The 16,340-nt window shown below is 48.4% G+C and overlaps 1 protein-coding gene across 2 annotated transcripts in view; it reads left to right on the forward strand.

The window, feature by feature from the left end:
* Positions 1–1,371: 1,371 nt before the first annotated feature.
* Positions 1,372–16,340, forward strand: part of cdh11 (cadherin 11, type 2, OB-cadherin (osteoblast)) — a 231,756-nt gene continuing 216,787 nt past the window's right edge. For both annotated transcript variants that reach the window (XM_072517819.1, XM_072517820.1), the window contains exon 1: positions 1,372–1,568. The gene's annotated coding sequence lies outside the window, so the exon portion shown is untranslated. The remainder of the gene's footprint in view (positions 1,569–16,340) is intronic.

Here is a 16,340-nt window from a genome sequence, read left to right on the forward strand (position 1 = left end):
CCCCCCCCCCCCCCCCCCCCCCCCCCCCCCCCCACCCCCCCCCCCCCCCCCCCCCCCCCCCCCCCCCCCCCCCCCCCCCCCCCCCCCACCAGCTCCCCCCCCCCCCCCCCCCCCCGCAATCAGAACTTGTCCCATTTTCTCCTCCACTTGTCTAAGAGACTTTCCCTTCTCGCTTGTACATTTGGCGAGTGTGGTGAATTCATCAACGTGTTTTGCTCCTTTTGTATCTTCCTGAATCCAGACTCCCTGGAAGGGGGGGTCCACTTTCATTGGCTCAGGCAGTTGAGCCCAATTTCAGAGCATTGAGGAAGATAGATGAAGGCAGCAGAGCTGCTGCTCCATCCTGACTGGCGGATACAACCCCAGGTTAGTCCCCATGGCCCGGCTCACCGGCAACTTCCACCAGCAAATCTTCACATGCTGATGTGCGTTGTGTGTGATTGTGTTTGTGAGTGAGTGTGTGCGTGTCTGCTTGTGAGTGTGTGTGTGACTGTGAGTGTGTGTGTGTCAGACTGTGTGTGTGATTGTGAGTGTGTGACTGTGTGGTGTATCAGACTGTGTGTGTGATTGTGAATGTGACTGTGTGTGTGTATGTGTCAGACTGTGTGTGTGATTGTGTGTATTACTGGTGTGTGATTGCGAGTGTGTGACTGTGTGCGTGAGTTTGACTGTGTGTGATTGTGTGTGTTCGTGTGTGTGATTGTGTGTGTCACTGTGTATGTGATTGTGTGACTGTGATTTTGTGTGTGTGACTGAGTGTGTGTGTGTGTGAATGTGTGTGTATGAGATTATCTGAGTGTGTGATTGTGTGACTGTGAGTGTGTGTGACTGAGTGTGGTGATTGTGTGACTGTGAGTGTGTGTGATTGTGTGTGTGTGAGATTATGAGTGTGTGTGATTGTGTGTGAGTGTCTGTGTGTGATTGAGTGTGTGTGTGTGTGTGAGATTATGTGAGTGTGTGTGTGACTGTGTGTGTGTGATTGTGTGTGTGTGTGTGTGTGATTGTGTGTGTGTGAATGTGTGTGTATGAGATTATGTGAGTGTGTGATTGTGTGACTGTGAGGTGTGTGTGACTGTGAGTGTGTGACTGTGAGTGTGTGTGATTGTGTGTGTGTGAGATTATGAGTGTGTGTTATTTTGTGTGAGTGTGTGTGTGTGAGTGTGTGTGTGTGAGAGATTATGTGAGTGTGTGTGTGACTGTGTGTGTGGAGGAGAGCCGGTGTGGACCTCCCTCCCTCCTCTTTCTTGGAGCTCCCCTCATCTCTCTCCGTCTCACTCTTCTCCTCCAGCCCTCTCGCCTGAAGAACCCCCCCCCCCCCTCCCTCGCTCGGAGGCTGCGAAGTGCGGGCTCGTTCCCTGGGCGGAATTTAAAAACGAAATAAAATAAATAAATAAAACAAGCGCAAGATGCAGCTCCTCGGCTCGGCTGCTGTGTGAAGACATTCCAGCATATCGCCACCGAGAGAGGGAGGGAGAGGTAGAAAGCATCCCGTGCAGTTGTTAATGAGGGGGCTTTGCTGACTGCTCTATCGGTTCAGTTGTGCCAGAAACTGACCTGATCTCTCTGAGGTAAGGCGCTTTCATTTGATTTCATTTTGTGATCAATTTCGTGTCAGTTTCAACGTGCGATTGTTTTATTTTTTGGGGTTTGAAGAAGGTGGGGGGAGGTAATTTAGCAACATTTTAATATTCTAATCCGCACCGGCTTGATTTTAGTGTCACATTTTGGTCTGAGGGCCACTGACTGGATGGAGAATTGTATCTGTTTCCACTGGGTGATTGCCCTCTTTCTTCCATCTACCACCCCCCCCCCTTCCTCTCTCTCTCTCTCTCTCTCCCCCCCCCCCCCCCCCCCCCCCCCCCCCCCCCCACCCCTCTCTCTCGCAGATCAGAACAGTTCAAGCATCTGTACTCAGGACATGACATGAAAATCAATTGTGGTTTTATTTTCCTGTACGTTTTCAAAACGAGAGACCTGCTCATTGCCTCCGCGATGAATGCACTTCAGCCGTCTGCGAGCGGAATATTTTACAGGCGACGGAGAGGAGGGAGCGGGACAAGTGTTGGTGTTGTTGTTGTTGTTGTTGGGGGGGGGGGGCGGGGGGGGAGCACCGTGTGGGTCTGGACATGTTGGGTCGAACAGCGAATTTGCACATTGGCTGCAGTTGGCACATTGTGACGGGTTGGTGCAGATGGACCGGCCCCGTTGTCTTGTGGGGTGCTGGTTTGGGGAGAGGGGTTATGGAGGGTGAAGGGGGGGAAATATTGGGCTGACCTTTCATCCAATTTCAAATCGTTAGCTTGCCCGGCGCATACAGCCCCGGCATTGAGTTGGAAAACCCTTTTTTAATTAACCCTGGCTGAAACTGTTGGATAAATAATATCCGCAATCGCTGATAAACTGCGCGCCAAGGTTATTTTTTTTTGCCGGGGGGGGCGGGGGGGGGGGGGATTGTGTGCGTGGACAGAGCGAAGACGGTGAAGATAAATCATTATCTCCCCCCACCCACACACACACATTCCCCTTGATAAGTGCCCGAATTAAGATTTTGGGTAGGGGTTGCAGAGGCAGAGAGAGAGATGGGGGGGGGGGGGGGGGGGTTCCACATCAGGCAAGAGGAAAGTGACGGAGGGGGAAACAGGCAGATCACTGATTCGACAAGGCAACCAACACGTTGGGTTATTCCGAATAAACACACAACAGTGGATAGGGCGGGAGCAGAAGTACTGAGTGAGGGAAGGTGGCAGAGAGAGAGAGAGAGTGGTGTTTGAGGAGGAGGTGTGACAAGAGAAAGGCTTTGGAAAAAGTGAGAGGTGGGATATAACATCGAGGATCGGGAGGGGGGGCGGGGGGGGGGGAAGAGGGTGACTGTGAATGCAGAGTACGCGAAGGGGGAAACTCACCAACGCGTCAGGGCAGGAGAAAGTGTGTTGAAGAAATTGTGAATGTATTTTTTTAGGTGGGGGGGGGGGGGCAATAATGAATGAATCAGATAACAGAACCACCGAGGTGGGATTAATGCAGCTTCGGAAATGGACAGTAAGACATCACTTGAGGCAGAGTCAGGGGCTGTTTATTCTATTCCACTGTCGGGCAGCTATTGATGGTGTGCTGGGGGTGACAGGCACATCTCCCGAGTGCAAATTCAGATGTGGCTGTTGTGACCACATTTTGCTTCCAGGCAGAGCGTTGATTGTTAAGTTTGGTGGTGGGGGTCTTTAAGGCGGTTGGTTAAGTCCCTGCAAAATGGCACAAGACTCTATTGTGTTTTAAAAATCGGAAGCGAATTTCTCTCTGCGGTCACAGCTACAGCAACAACCCTGCACGAACCGTGGGCTGTTTGGTTGTCTGCACCTCTGGTGACCTGTATTCAAAATGTTAAGCCCGCCTCGAAATATCCCCAGAACATTCCGTTAGAAAACTCTTTCCGCTGTTCATTGAAGACGATTGCAGGGATTAAGCCAACTTTCAAAAAAAAAAATACACACAAATCGGCTTCTTGCAAGATTTAAAAAGAAACACGACATTTGGTGATGTTCCAAGTTGACAAGAAGCATATTTAGTTTGCAATAGAAAGTTGGATTCAAAACGGTTGGGGCATTTTGTTGTATATGTGTATCTGATTTTGGGAAGGTCTATGATGATGGTGGTGGGTGGGGGGGGGTTAGAGGGAGACAAACAGGGCAGTGGCAATTGACAAAGAGTCACCAAGACTGCAAACGTTAGCTCCCTTCTCCCCCCTCACTGATGCTGTCGAGAAATTGTCCAGCCTGTTCTGTTGCTGCCTGGGGCAGAGTGGGATTCAGACTCCTCCGGCCGGTCCTGGAAGATTGTCCTGATACCAGACAGGCCCCCAGTAACAAGAGAGCGGCCCAGATACCTCCTTAAATAGGAAAGGATGGACGGTCAAAAACCCGCTGGCCAGTGCGAGGACGGTGTTTGAAAACAGGGTCATCTGCGCACTCAAATGTCAGACACCCTCTCTGTATGTTTCCCCCTCTCTCTGCTGCGGGTGATTAATCTCAGGTAGAGATAAGGAGGTGTACAGAACGAACACGTCGATGGATATTTTGGGAGGGGGGCGGTGTTGCAGGTCTCCCTGTGCAGTCAGTATAGTCAATAGTCACTAGAGGGCACAATCACTCTATCAGACACACTGCCACACTCAGGCACGTCTCTGCAATCTGGCGCTAGGCTAGTCAGCCAGTCAGTGCCTGCAGGATGAAGATGGTTCTCCAGGGCTGGATACAGACCTGGGCAGCTCCACACTGTCAGGACGGTCGTCCCAGTGAGACTGCGGGCTGTCAGGGAGGGGGGCAGAAACCTGGGCATGGTGTTGTGCAAGAGGCAAAATTCACACGTAAAGGAATAATAAATCCCCCAATCGTTAGGTTGCCAGCATAAAAAGGACATTTATTCCTTATTTATTCCGTAAAGTTCCTTGAACCCCCCCCCCCCCCCCCAATGCTTTTTAATCAACGCCTTTGCCTCAGGACCGAGCTCACGTCTGTTTCCAACTAAGATATCTCACGTTTGGTTTCGCTTCCAATGTCGAGGCGGCGCCTGGACTCAATATAAGTGCGGTTTCACTCAAATATTTGGTTAACTAGTAACAGGCGGGAGTGGGGGTGGGGGGTGGGGGGGATGTAACTGGTTGGGAAAGTTGCTCGATTTCCCACGCACTATCAGCTGATTGATCTCTGAGTAAAGGATCAGACAGATTGTGGCCTCCCTCTGCCCCTGTAAATAGTAGCCAATATAATGGTGCCCCTGTAAAGACAGGGATTGGCTGAGATGTTGCCACCAGGTTCAGGATGTGTGTGTGTGGGGGGGGGGGGGGGTGGTTTAGGAGGATGTGGGAGGGTTTGCAAGCTGCTGCAAAAGGCAGGTGTTTGGGTCACCATGGGCATGGCGATGCCTCCATTGTTGAATAGCAACATTTAGGTTGACCTCTCAAACCCCAAAGGGTTGGCGAATGCCCAGCTCCTGGCCAGTGCCACCCGCAGCCCAAAGACTGTGGCCCTCCGATCAGTTGGGATGGAATTCCACATGGATCCTGAGGCCGGAATCTTCCCTCGGGATCCCAAACGTGAGCGGTCCGGTGGGAATTCCCTGCCTGCCTCTCTCTGCTTGTTGTCGAAGGGTTTCCTGTATGGGCCGCTGCTGCACGCCCTCCACATTCCTGTCCTGCTCCACTGTCAGGACAGGCCTTGGTGTTATGTTCCACCGCCTGGGGGTGGGGGAGGTCCCCAGTGGAGGGCTCACCAGTTGGGAGTTCTCCCTTTTCCCTCTGAGGACCAGGTGTGGAGGGTCAATGCGAAGCAATTGTAAATTAAAGTGGTTCACTGACTCCTAGTGAACCTTTCCTTATATAGGTTGCCCCTTTTGAGATATTTGAAGGGGCTGCTCCTCAAAGTTTGGTTGAACTTCAGCCCCATTCTCCTTCCTATCTTCGGTCACCTGGTGTGGAATGTCTTTCATTGCTAGAGGGATGGAGTTCAAGACTAGGGAGGTTATGCTGCAATTGTATAAGGTGTTGGTGAGGCCACATCTGGAGTATTGTGTTCAGTTTTGGTCTCCTTACCTGAGAAAGGACATATTGGCACTGGAGGGAGTGCAGAGGAGATTCACTAGGTTGATCCCAGAGTTGAGGGGATTAGATTATGACGAGAGGTTGAGTAGACTGGGACTGTACTCATTGGAGTTTTAAAGGATGCGGGGGGATCTTATTGAGACATATAAAATTATGAAGGGAATAGATAGAATAGATGCGGGCAGGTTGTTTCCACTGGTCGGGGAAAGCAGAACTAGGGGGCATAGCCTCAAAATAAGGGGAGGTAGATTTAGGACGGAGTGTAGGAGGAACTTCTTCACCCAAAGGGTTGTGAATCTCTGGAATTCCTTGCCCAGTGAAGCAGTTGAGGCTCCTTCTTTAAACGTTTTTAAGAAAAAGATAAATGCCTTTCTAAGGAATAAAGGGATTCGGGGATATGGTGTACGGGCCGGAGAGTGGAGCTGAGTCCACAAAGATCAGCCATGATCTCATTGAATGGCGGAGCAGGCTCGAGGGGCCAGATGGCCTACTCCTGCTCCTAGTTCTTATGTTCTTAGCCTGCTCCTGGCTCTTGGCTGGAATAAACGCCTTGCTCTGCTATTTCCCTGTAGCCATTAGCTTCAACCACTGATTCAAATACATATCGACTCTTTCCCTAAAAAGATCCAATGGCTTTGCTGCCTCAACCAGTTCAATAACTCCCAGCCTGGCAACCTCCCTGCTCACCATGTGAGAGAGTGGCAACTTTAAATCAATCCTTACTCACTGACTCATGTCATCAAAGTAAGTTACTTTCCTCTCTTCAGACTATCAAAGCTCTCTATAATAATATAATCATAATAATCTTTATTAGTGTCTCAAGTAGGCTTACATTAACGCTGCAATGAAGTTACTGTGAAAAGCCCCTAGTTGCCACATTCCGGTGCCTGTTCGGGTACACAGAGGGAGAATTCAGAATGTCTAATTCACCTAACAAGCACGTCTTTCGGGATTTGTGGGAGGAAACCGGAGCACCCGGAGGAAACCCACGCAGACATGGGGAGAACATGCAGATTGCGCAAAGACAGTGACCCAAGCCGGGAATCGAACCTGGGATCCTGGCCCTGTGAAGCAACAGTGTTACCGTGCCGCCTATAATGTTAAACATGAATTAAATCCTCCGTTCCAAGTATTTTTCAATACCATTGGAGTTACTGACGACCAGAGGAATGTTCTTCAAGAAATATCTGATGTAAAAAGAATTTGGACACAACTCATACCTTCTATCTTTCACTAGATTTATTTTGAAGAGGTATCATAATAATCCGCTGTGGGACCTTGAACACAGAGTTGAACATAGAACATACAGTGCAGAAAGAGGCTATTTGGCCCATCGAGGCTGCAGTGACCCACTTAAGCCCTCACTTCCACCCTATCCCCGTAACCCAATAACCCCTCCTAACCTTTTTGGACACTAAGGACAATTTAGCATGGCCAATCCACCTAACATCCACAACTTTGGACTGTGGGGGGAAACCGGAGCACCCGGAGGAAACCCACGCAGACACGGGGAGAACGTGCAGACTCCGCACAGCTAGTGACCCAGCAGGGAATCGAACTTGTGCCCCTGGAGTTGTGAAGCCACAGTGCTAACCACCATGCTACCGTGCTGCCCTTGCAATGTACCTTCACATAATTAAGAACATGATGGATCTCTTCAGAACCAGTGAGTGGCCAGGTAAATACCTAGGACCAGAGGAATGTACGATACAGGACTGAGAAAAATTATTGTAAGCAGTGCCAAGGGCAACAACATCCCATATGCTACTCTCTCTTATCCCTCAGTCTCATTCTATCCTCAATCTTGCGTCCCTTTGCTCCACACCATATCTAATTCCCCAAAAGAGTTGATAGCAAATGCTGCAGTTGATGGAAGTACCAACGGATATCCGTACAATGAAGCTACCTCATTGGGTTTTACAGACATGATCATAAAGGGGACTAGACCACTGTACTGTAGTGGTTATGTCAGCGAGGAACCCAGAGGTTGTCAGTTCCAGTGCCCTTTTTGCCATTGTGAAACTGAATTAAATTTTTGGGCTGGTACAAATGGTGATTGAAGGCTGCAGACTGTAGTCCGAACTCACTGGGTTCACTTCTGTTGTAACTGGTCTGGCTGACACTGAATTCAATTTGAAGTGATATCAGGTTTCAAAAACCCAAGCTCAACCAACATTCCCTGCGCAGCACTGAAGGAGCGCTGCACTGTCAGAGCTACCATCTTTCGGATAAGTGGTAGAACTTATGGCAGTGGTAAGACCTGCCTACCCCCATGGATTGACGTGATCGATTCCAGGAACTATTTTGAAGAAGGGATGAGAAGATTTCCTCTGCCTAATAAGCATCTCTTGTCCAAACGTCTCTAATAATCAGATTATCTGGTCATTATCGTGGAAGGACAGACTAGTACAATGCAGAAGGAGGCAATTCAATCCATCGAGTCTATACCGACTCTTTGAAAGAGCTACCCCGGCAGCACGGTAGCACAAGTGATTAGCTTCACAGCACCAGCAGGGTCCCAGGTTCGATTCCGTGTGTGCATGGGTTTCCTCCGGGTGCTCCGGTTTCCTCCCACAGTCCAAAGACACGCAGGTTAGGTGGATTGGCCATGATAAATTGCCCTTCGTGACCAAAACGGTTAGGAGGGGTTATTGGGTTACGGGGATAAGGTGGAAGTGACGCTTTAAGTGGGTCGGTGCAGACCCGATGGGCCGAATGGCCTCCTTCTGCACTGTATGATCTATGAAACTATGAAACCCAGCCAGTCCCACTCCGTCTTACAGCTTTTACCATATTTTAGGTATTGTCTAATTGCCATTTCAAGGTGAATTGAATCTGTGTCCACCACCATATCAGACCGTACATTCAAAATCCCAAACGCTTGCTGCCTATAATTAAAAAATTAACAATGCTTCCTCTGGTTCTCTTGCCAGTCATGTTAAATCCATGTCCTCTGGCTATCGCCCCCTTCGGCTATTAAAACAGTGTGTTTTATCTACTTTATTTAAACCATTCATGCATTTAAACATCTGTCAAACCTTCTCCTAGTCAACAGCTTCAAACCCTCCAGTCCATCCAAGTAACTAATCCCTCACCCCTGGAATCATTCTCCTAAATCCCTTGTGCATGCTCTCAAAAGCCTCCACGTCCTTCCTGAGTGCATCAGAATTGCACACAATTCTCTCCCTGGATCCGAGCAAGTGATTTATAAAGCTTCTAGCACAACCATCCGGCTTTCGTACTCTACGTCTCCATTTCTAAAGCCCAGGGTCTCACATACTTTATGAAATGAAATGAAATGAAAATCGCTTATTGTCACAAGTAGGGTTCAAATGAAGTTACTGTGAAAAGCCCCTGGTCGCCACATTCCGGCGCCTGTTCGGGGAGGCTGGTACGGGATTAACTGCTTGATTACCTATCCTCCATAATTCAAGGATTTGCGCACAAACAACCGCTGGTCCCTTGTGTGCCTCCTTTCGTGTTGTACCATTTAGCATTTATTGACAATGACTGTGGCACCGCTGTCGTCAACATTTTGTTTTGGCCGAAGGCTGGACAGCTGCCGGGGAGCCAACCAAGCTATTGCATTCTCACAACCAGGGGACCCAGGCTATGTTTAAAAATGAAAGGTCGCTCATTTAAGACAGAGATGAAGATAATTTCTTTCCCTCAGAAGGGCGGTGAGCCTCTGGAACTCGCTTCCTCAAAAGGCAGTGGAAGCAGAGTCCTTGAACATTTTTAAGGATGAGCTCGATAGATTCTCGATTAACAAGGGGGTGAAAGATTATCTGGGGGTCGGCAGCAATGCGGGGGTTGAGGCCATCGTCAGATCATCCATGATCTTCCTGAATGGGAGAGCAGGCTTGAGGGGCTGAGTGGCCAACTCCTGCCCCTAATTCATATGTTGGTACCTATCTTTTAAACTTTTAACGACTACATTCTTTGCTGCTGTTTAGTTTTCTGAAGGAAGCTCAGCATCCTTCCAAGGTCCAGGAGCTACTGCAAACCGTGTGTTTTATAAACTCTTGTCAATCCTGTGCCTCTTGCACATTTCTCTCCCTTTGGCAGCCTCGCCTTCAGCTAGCTGGGCTATCAGAGCTGAAACCTCCTCCCTCACACTGTCTGCAACACAATCTCTCTCGGCTCCTGGTCAGGCCCCATTTGGAGTAATGAGAGCAGTTTTGGGTCCCGTATTTAAGGAAGGATGTGTTGGCCTTGGAAAGGGTCCAGAGGAGGTTCACAAGAATGATCCCTGGAATGAAGAACTTGTCGTATGAGGAACGGTTGAGGACTCTGGGTCTGTACTCGTTGGAGGTTAGACGGATGAGGAGGGATCTTATTGAAACTTACAGGATACTGCGAGGCCTGGATAGAGTGGACGTGGAGAGGATGTTTCCACTTGTAGGAAAACCAAGAACCAGAGGACACCATCTCAGACTAAAGGGACGATCCTTTAAAACAGAGATGAGGGGGAATTTCTTCAGCCAGAGGGTGGTGAATCTGTGGAACTCTTTGCCGCAGAGGACTGTGGAGGCCCAACTCACTGAGTGTCTTTGAGACAGAGATAGATACGTTCTTGATTAATAAGGGGATCAGGGGTTATGGGGTGAAGACAGGAGAATGGGGATGAGAAAAATATCAGCCATGATTGAATGGTGGAGCAGACTCAATGGGCCTAATTCTGCTCCTATGTCTTATGATCTTATGGTCTTTAAGACTCTCTTAAAACCTAACTCTTTGATCAAATGTTTTGGGCACTTTTTCCTTATAACAACAAATTATATTCATATAGCACTTTTAATGTAACAAACCATCCCAAGGAGCTTCACAGCAGCATTATCAGGCAAAATTAGATACCAACCCACATTAGTCAGATAACCCAAAGCTCAGTCAAAGATGTAGGCTTCAAGGAGCGTCTTGCAATAGGGACGAGAGATTGGAAGTTGGAAAGGTTTTGGAAAAGAGTTCTGGATCTAGGAACCCAGGCAGCTGAAGGCACAGCCGCCAACAGCGAAGCAACTAAAACTGGAAATGCAGACAAGGCCAGGAATAGACAAGTTCAGCGCTCTCAGGGGGGAATTGTGGGGCTGGAGGAAGTTCTAGGCATGGGGAGGGAGAGATTTGAAACCAAGGATGGGAATTCTAAAATTGAGACGTTACTTGGGTGGGAGCCAATGTAGATCAGCGAGCACAGGGGTGATAGGGGGACGGGACTTTAGTGCAGGTACAGAACACAGCCAACATGAGCGGGATTCTCCGTCCTGCCAGCCACATTTTCCTGGGCGGTGCACCCTCGCCAGCAGCGGGATTCTCTGTTCCCGTCACCTGGATTTCCCATTGTGGCCACCCCACACAGCCGGGAAACCCGCGGGCGTGGGTGCGCTGCCGGTGCGAGGGAGAGTCCCTCTGGCAGAGAATCCCGCTGCATATTTGTGGACGACGTCAAGTTTATGGGTGATAGGATGTGGGAGACCAGCCTGGAGTGCGCTGGAATAGTCCAGAGGTAACAGAGGGATAGATGAAGGTTTCAGTAGTAGATAAGCTGAGGCAGTGGTGATGTGATGGAGTTGGAAATAGATGGTCCGAGTGATGACACACCTATGTCGTTGGAACCTCTCCAGAGTTGAGATGGATTTAAGGTTGCGAACAGTTTGGTTTAGTCTCAAGAGAGTTGTCAGGGATAGGGATGGAACAGAGTTCAGAATACAGTCCATGGCGACAATGGCCTCAGTCTTCCCAATATTTAATTAGTGGAAATTTCTATTCTCCCAGTGCAGAATTTCGGATTAACAGTCTTACAATTTTGCAACAGTAGAGAAGTCGAGAGAGGTACAGTTGGGTATCATCAGACTACATGTGAAACCTTATGCACACTTTTGGATGATGTCGCTGATGTACAGTGTGTTGATGAAAAACAAGAGGAAACTGTGGGCAGCACAGTGGCGCAGTGGGTTAGCACTGCTGCCTCACGGCGCCGAGGTCCCAGGTTCAATCCCAGCTCTGGGTCACTGTCCGTGTGGAGTTTGCACATGCTCCCCGAGTTTGTGTGGGTTTCGCCCCCACAACCCAAAAATGTGCCACGCTAAATTGCCCCATGATTGGAAAAAATGAATTGGGTACTCTAAATTAAAAAAAAAAGAAAAACAAAAGTAATCCAAGGATAAACCCTCAGGGAACATCAGAGGTCACAGGGAGGGAGCAGGAAGGGAAGCCATTTCAGGTGATGCTCTGCTTAAGCTGAGGGAGAGAAGAATGGAAGCGGGTGAGAGCAGTGTGATTCAGCTGGACCACAGCCAAGCGGCACTGAAGGAGGTCAACCATGTCAAAAAGCAGAAAGCTTCTGTCAGTTACAATGTCATTTGTGACATTGATGGGAACTGTTTTGATTTTGTGGCAAGGTGAGGAACTTTAAAAACCACTGAAGCCAGTGGTAAGAAGGAAAATATTAATTTTACTTTTCACAATAATCTGCCCACGGTAATAGCTAGCTACACTCACAGTGCGCGTTGGGTCACAACATGCCAGTCCCTGCTTGGGGTGACTTTTGTGCTTGGTTCTAACGAGTCCCAATTGGGTGGGTCTCGGACCCCCTATCTGGGAAGTCCATACTCCAGGATCTCCATGGGGATCAATAATCGTCTGCACGTGGTCATCGTGGGGCGTATGACACAAACCTGATTGGAGTGGTTCAAACATGGAGACGTGGGAAAGTTGGGCATGGATTGGGTGGGGGAGGGTTGGAGGTGGACAGGCTGTTTGCAAGGATAGTGGGGTCAAGGGCTCTTTTTGAGTAGAGCCGTGATAATGGCGGATTTAACGGAGAGAGGGACAACACCGTGAAGAGAGAGAACCATTTACAACATCGGCTAACATGGGAGCCAGGAGGGGAAGTTGGGGGATCAAGAGTTGTGTGGGAATGGGATCGCAGGAACAGGAGGTGGGTCTCACAGACAAGATGAGCTCAGAGAGGGCATGAGGGGAGAAGGGAGAAAAACCAAAGGAAGATGTGAGTTTTGGACTCACGCAGAGGAGAGCCTGAGAGAGGCTTTAGCCCTGTGGTCTGGTGGAAGAGAGGTATGATTTTCACAGTAACTTCATTGCAGTGTTAATGTAAGCCTAACTGTGACACTACTAAAGATTATTATTATTACTACATGGCAGAGGCAGCTGATTGGATGGTCTTAGTGACAAAGGAATCCATGAGCTCTTTGTACTTGTTGATGGAGATAACAGGGGAGAGGGGTTTTAGAAGACAGTTTGCAGGAGAGGGAAGAAACCAGGGCTTTTTTTTGCATTCCAGGATGATCCTGGAATAGTGAGCAGTTTTAGCAGGTGATAGCAGGAGCTGATCGAGATTTATGTGGTCCAGATCGACCTGATCGTGAATGGCTAAACCAAGTTGTTCTCTATAGACTTTCAAATCCTTGGTGCCACAGCGTCAAATTTTGTTTTGTGACATTACTGTGAAGCACCTTGGAATTTTTGCCAACGTTAAGGATGCTATGTAAATGCAAATCATTGTTGCTGTCCACTCTCTTCGCTCCCTGGGTGAGTGAGATCCAACACTTGAAAAATGCGCATCAAACTATCCTGCAGCCTATCGAGGCTCAGCCTCCGAGCTGGTGTATGACGGACATTTTAAGCGATTCCAGCAGCCCCCAGGCTTTGAAGGTGCCTTCAAATTGCTGCAGTGCAGGAGGAGGAGGCCATTCAGCCCATCGTGACTGCATCGACCCGTTGAAAGACCACCCGACCTCGGCCCAATTCCCCGCCCTATCGCTGTAACCCCAACCCACCTTTAGACACAAAGGGGCAACATGCATGGCCAATCTGCCAAACCTGAACATCTTTGGACTGTGGGAGGAAACCGGAGCTGGAACGATTCAGCCAACGTGCAAAACAAAGATTATAATTATCAGGAAAGAGTGAAAAGTCTGGGGCTCTTTGTTACTGGAAAGAGACGGGCGAAAGGCGAGCGAACAGAGGTCATTACAGTTCTGAGAGGTAATCGTACAGAAGATGTTTCCACTTGGGAGAGAGCAAGGCTAGGCATCACGGTGGCACAATGGGTGGCCTCACAAACTGCTGCCTCACAGCGGCAGGGACTCGGGGTCGATTCCGACTTCGGGTCACTGTCTGTGCGGAGTTTGCGCGCTCTCCCCCGCGTCTCCCCAGTTTCCTCTGGGTGCTCCGGTTTCCTCCCACAGTCCAAAGGTGTGTAGGTTACGTGGATTGGTCGTGATAAACTGCCTCTTAGAATGAGCTTGCAAGAATAGGGCGGGGGATTGAACATGGGCAGGGCCTTCCTTCGAAGGGTCGGCACAGACTCGATGGATCAAATGGCCTCCTTCTGCGCTGCAGGGATTCTACGATTCCAGTCTGTGACTATTGATCTGAGATGGCCACTAATAAACCTAACAAGAAATTTCGAGAGAGTTCTTCAACAGTGGTAAGAATATGGAACTCGTTCCCACAGGGAGCGGTTGTGGTGAATAGCAGAGATGTACTTAAGGGAAAACTGGATAAACACATGAGGGGGAAAGAAATAGCAGGGTTTGCTGATAGGATCCGATGAACTTAGGGGCTAGTTTAGCACACTGGGCTAAATAGCTGGCTTTTAAAGCAGACCAAGGCAGGCCAGCAGCAGCGTTCAATTCCTGTACCAGCCTACCCGAACAGGTGCCGGAATGTGGCAACTAGGGGCTTTTCACAGTAACTTCATTTGAAGCGTACTTGTGACAATAAGCGATTTTCATTTCATTTTCATTTTCCTTTCATTTCACTTCGGCGGGAGGATACTCGTCTGGAGCATACACAACAGATCAACTGGGCCGCATGGCCCATTTCTGTATTGGAAGAAACTCTGTAATTCTATGTAATATTCTGAACCGTATGTATGGAGCGCAAATAAGCTTCACTGATGGCTGCTTGTAACCTTTACTTCAGAAAACCTGAGGCTTAAGTTACCAGATGCAACTCCAGAAAAATACTGTGCACTTGGTTTTTGAAAAAAAATACATCTGGCATCAACAAGCAAACTCAAGACACATTTGTATTCCCAACGCTATACTGAAGGGCATAAGAGCCACCTATTTCTAGAGATTCCATATCTTCACAATTGATTTGAAGGTCATTAACCACCTACGCCCCACTCCCACAGCCTCCCCCCCCCCCCCCCCCCACCTCCAAAAAAAACACAGGCACGACAATTGTTGACAGCTATAATGATGAGTGCAGTGTATCAAGCACTTAAAACACAATCTTTGAAATAACACAAACAGGCTTCTGCTGAGAAAGTAGAAACCAGAACTGGAGTCCTATAATGACAGCCCTTCATACTTCAGCAGTTTGATTCATATCAGCAAGCATGTGCATTTTTGTGTGTATATATAGATTATGTCGATCACAATCATCTCTGCTATTGCATTGGGGAGTCAAGGTCAAATATAATTTTAAGATCAAGTAGGATTGCTGGCAGGGATTAATTGGAACCAGTGTTCACAAATGGAACTCAATCCTTTATGAAAGTCTGCAACATGTTGTCCTTATCTTTATATTTGCCTTGTAAATACCTACGCGCAAATTTTATCATTAAAAAAAAACAATGTAAACGTGTCACGCTGTAATTATACTCTGGTGCCAGTGGTGGCATTGTAGAACCTCCACCAGGACAAAGGTGCAATTAAGGCTGACAAGCCAATCCCTATTATGAACGTAGACTTAAAAAGTGTTAGTGGGAAAAGGTGACATGAGCTGTACATACAGAACCAGCCGAGAATGCTTCAAACTCTTGTTTCGTTTGCAAAATGATAAACTGGCCGGTTAGCTTGCCAGAGAGAAATGACAGAGTGAGGCTGCTGGCAATATTTAGAAATAACGTCAACCCTCAAAAGGTTAATTTGTCAATTCTACTGAGCCCCGTTCTGCATCAAACTTGCCCAATGTTTCATTGCAAAGAAGAATTTGTCGATCTCCCGTCCTCAGGGTGACCCACAGCCAATCAAGTGATTTTTGGATGGATAATCACCGACGTAGAGGAGGAAAAAAACCAGGGTAATTTGGCAAGACCCCACAAATAGTAATGTCATTTCTGAGTGATGTTGGTTGAGGGATGCATATTGTTCAGGACATTCGGGAGAGCTCTCCTGCTTTCCAGATTGTGGCTCCAGATCCTCACCATCCATCGGAGTACACAGCTGGGGCCTTAAGGAATTAACATCGTATTCAATGCCTCTGCCAGTATAATTACCCCTCTTCTGGGAGTGTCAGCTCTACAGTTTCCTCCGCGTATTGGGTACTTATCCTTCTGCCTCGGAGGCGAGAGTGCTGCTACGTGTTACACTCTCGGAGGTGCTGCCCTTTGAACGAGACATCTAAACAAAATCAAGGCACTCAAGTCGAAATATAAGATCCCATGGCCACTATTTTGAAGAAGTGGTGGGGAGTTTTTGAAGAAGAGGTGGGGAGTTCTCTGCTGCGTCCTGACCAATATTTATCCCTCAACCAAAACCTAAAAGCAGACTGTCTAACCATTATCACATTGCTGCCTGTGGGAGCTTACTGTGCACATATTGGTTGCTCGGTTTCCAACAGTGCTCAATGATGTGCACATCATCGACTGTGAGGCACATCCTGAGGCTGTGAACATAAATGCCAGGCTTGCCTTTCTAAAAATTAAGTTAGCTAGAGGAAAATGCTGGCAATGATTTGGTGGTATAGTTAAAATAATGGATGGATTTGGCAATCT

This window comes from Scyliorhinus torazame, chromosome 10, assembly GCF_047496885.1.
Source record: "Scyliorhinus torazame isolate Kashiwa2021f chromosome 10, sScyTor2.1, whole genome shotgun sequence".
Taxonomy (NCBI): domain Eukaryota; kingdom Metazoa; phylum Chordata; class Chondrichthyes; order Carcharhiniformes; family Scyliorhinidae; genus Scyliorhinus; species Scyliorhinus torazame.